Consider the following 4,087-nt stretch of genomic DNA (forward strand, 5'->3'; position numbering starts at 1 on the left):
ATGTCTTTTAGACTTTCTCCACCCTGCCTTGCCTTCAAGGCCTCTTTTAATGCCATCACTTCCCTAGTTATTATGGTCATCTGTCTCATTTTTTCTAGCCAGTAGGTTGCCATTAGGAGAAATATGGACTCTCTTTTTTGCCCCTTAAGGAGTGAATAAACAAATATAGGCCTAACCAATGAGAGAGCTGGGATTCCAGATTCATGTAACATGAATCTTCTAGCCATATCTTGGACCAAATCTTCCCTTAGCAATAAAATAAGGGAAAAGGGGAGTACAAAGCTGTCACTTCTTGGAAGTTTGTGCCTCGAATTTTCATTTTCTTATTTTTTATGTTTGACTTTTCTTTTCTCCCCTTTTCAGTTTCCCCCTCTTTTTTAGGCGGAACTCAAATTTGTCATATCACTTTCCCCGCTTCTTCTTTCCTGACGAAATTTTACAGCCTCACAGTTTCTTGCTATGTCTGTAACCCTGTAAAATTTCATTTGCTTTGCACAAGCACAGAGAGAGATTCATGTGTTTTATGAGAGCAGAGCTTGTTTTACCAAAGCCCTAAGATTCTCTTCACAAAACTCTACAGGTATATTTTTCTCTTCCATAGATGTTCTATGGTAAAGTTTTATCTCGTTTGGAGAAAACCTGTGCAAGTTATGTGCATTCTCTGACATGTAATTTCTTTTGTTTTGATGCTCTAGGAGTCTCTTATAGTCAATAATAGTGATATTTTTAATACTCAACTTCTTCTTCAACATCTTAGGGTTTCTCTGTAAACAAAGTTACAGGTATATTGTCTTGTTTTTTTGTTGCTCCACTGTTAAATTTTATCTCGTTTAGACAAAATGTATACAAGTTACATGCATACTGAGATTTCCTTTGTTTTTTTACTCCAAGAATCTCCGAGGGTGAAGAACAATGATTTATTAAGAACTCAACTTCTACAACATCTTTGGGATTTTGAATACTCAACTTCTTCTTCAACATCTTAAGGTTTCTCTGTAAACAAAGTTACAGGTATATTGTCTTGTTTTTTTGTTGCTCCACTGTTAAATTTTATCTCGTTTAGACAAAATGTATACAAGTTACATGCATACTGAGCTTTCCTTTGTTTTTTTACTCCAAGAATCTCCGAGGGTGAAGAACAATGATTTATTAAGAACTCAACTTCTACAACATCTTTGGGATTTTGAACACTCAACTTCTTCTTCAACATCTTAGGGTTTCTCTGTAAACAAAGTTACAGGTATATTGTCTTGTTTTTTTGTTGCTCCACTGTTAAATTTTATCTCGTTTAGACAAAATGTATACAAGTTACATGCATACTGAGCTTTCCTTTGTTTTTTTACTCCAAGAATCTCCGAGGGTGAAGAACAATGATTTATTAAGAACTCAACTTCTACAACATCTTTGGGATTTTGAACACTCAACTTCTTCTTCAACATCTTAGGGTTTCTCTGTAAACAAAGTTACATGTATATTGTCTTGTTTTTTTGTTGCTCCACTGTTAAATTTTATCTCGTTTAGACAAAATGTATACAAGTTACATGCATACTGAGCTTTCCTTTGTTTTTTTACTCCAAGAATCTCCGAGGGTGAAGAACAATGATTTATTAAGAACTCAACTTCTACAACATCTTTGGGATTTTTTGCAAAGAAAGCCACAGGTATATTGCCATTTTTTACTATTGTTCCATGGTTAAATTTCAACGCATTTGGACAAAGCCTATATAAGTTATATGTATGTGTTGACCCAATATTTCTTTTGTTTTTGTACTACAGGAATCTGTCAGTGAAGGAACAATGGTCTTGCTATAAGTCAACTTCTTGTTCAACATATCTAGGGATCTTTGTGAAAGAAATTATAGGTATAATGTTTCTTTTTTAAATTGATCCATTTAAATTTAATTTCATTTGGAGATAACATTTGCAAATTATACACATGTTGATAGGTAACTTTTGTATTTGGTTGTTACAGATGTCTTCACGGAGGAGAAATATCAGTAGCATACTTGCAGTGGAGGTCTTCAACAGGAAAGATAATGGCGGTAATTGGATTTGTGATAAGTATTATAAGTTGGATTGGATTTTGATGCACCCAAGTACTCGAGGGAGTTTCAAGGTCAAGCGCAAGGATGTTGCAAACCCTAGCAAACATTGGAAAGGTAGAATTCTAGAGTTCAGAAAAGTGTTTAATTTAATGGCACAAGTGTAGTAACAGAAGTGTTGATTCAACATGTTTATATGCATAAACAAATCTCTGTACACGACAAGAACAACATTGCAAATTATAAACAAAACAGTAAGTTGTTAAATTTTATCATTGATTATTCTTTTGTATCAGAGTTGTTTTTAAAAGTCTTTGCAGTATTCTAATTCAGTCTTGTTTGATTGACAGCTCTATATCCATCGACTTTGCATGAATGGCAGAATGTGGAATGTTTAAGCGGCAAGATACATGTTTGGCATGAAGAGATAGGTTCTTTGATCTATGATAATACCTCTACAAGTCAACTTGCCACTCAAAATATCTTTTTTTATAATGTAGAAAGCCAGAGATTGCAGCATGTCCCATTGCCACCACTGTCTAGTGGTGAATGGTTCATTGGTAGCTTGGAGTTGTCAGGAGCTTGCAAGTCAAAGATAAAATCTGACATCAATAGTGCTATGAAACCCACCACAGGCTCCAAAGATGTGCATCTTAATTGGTTTATTCCATTCTCATTGTTTGCACATTTGTTTGGTTCATGTGATGTTTTGAAGAAAACAAAGATTACTTATCAATGCAAGTGTCCATCCGAGGAATGGATGAGTCAGCTATTGGGTGAGTCTTGGGAAGTCAAAAGAACACATTTTGATGAGACGATTGAGTGCAGGGTCAACCAATCTGATATTACATTCAGGTAAAACTTTTTTACTACTTTGCATACCTTGATTTAATTGACATAGGTCTCGCTTAGATGAATTGTTATGTTAGTCGCATTGATCACTTACCATTATTTTTGTTTTTATTACAGGTATTTCATTGCTAGACAAACTTTGTGCGTTCGCTTTCGATATAGAAGATGGCGACTTTTGCGAGGGGAGTGGATCAGCTTGGATCAAGATATCCGAGATGACACACATACAGCGCTCGTAGATGTGGTAATCTTGTGGAGTGGTCATAATCCTTTCGTAGTCAGTGCAGAGAGTCATTGGCCCATTTATTTTCTGAGACAAGAAATCCAATTAATGTCTAGTGAGCCCCTCTACAACTTCTATTTCAAGTTAGATAATAGAAAAGTCAGGACTCGTAGTGAGCAATCCATGACATGTAAACAATGTGCTTCTCCACATATCCTTGAGATAGTGGAATCCTTGTAAAAAAAACTTTATAAAGAGCGAATACATACCTTTTTTGAACTTCTGAGTACTTTAAATTTTAGTTTACTGTGATCCAAGCGTGCGATAATACATACTGTAATTACTCAATCGTGCAGTTAAAAATCATAATTAAATTGCACGTTAGAGGTCTATAATCTAGAGAATATTGTCTTTGCACAATGATATATTGTAGCGCATCTCTGCTGCTCATTTATTACATTTTAATATTAAATTGGATCCAAAGGGAATTTCAAGGCCTTTTAGATTTTTTTTTAAAAAATTATATATTTTCTCTCGTTAGACTTGAATATACTCAACGACCCAAACATATTCGAGGATATAATAATGTAGAACGAAGCGTTTATCTGTATGAGTAATTTTAACAGTGACTTTAAAGTACTGAAATAAAGAAACTAAGGTAAGAGTTTTAATTTGAAACTTTAGAATTAATAACTTTATAAAGAACCTTTATTTAAAACCCTAGACACATAAAAGCTATAACTCCAAACTCATTTTCACTTTCATTCTCCACTTCCCTACACTTGTGCTCTCATTCCTTCTCTCTTTGTGTGCCATGGCTACCACTCCCGCCTTCGCCGCATGGATCAGTTCCACATGCTACGCGCACACAGGGGACCAGATATACCCTAGGTTTTGCGTGACCTTTAGTCTAGAGAGCTCGCTTTCCGCTGTAGACCCTGACTCTAGTATACTAGCATCGTTTTGTGAT

Source organism: Lygodium microphyllum, chromosome 5 (assembly GCF_053477565.2).
Source record: "Lygodium microphyllum isolate KBCC chromosome 5, Lygodium_microphyllum_v1.1.10, whole genome shotgun sequence".
NCBI lineage: Eukaryota > Viridiplantae > Streptophyta > Polypodiopsida > Schizaeales > Lygodiaceae > Lygodium > Lygodium microphyllum.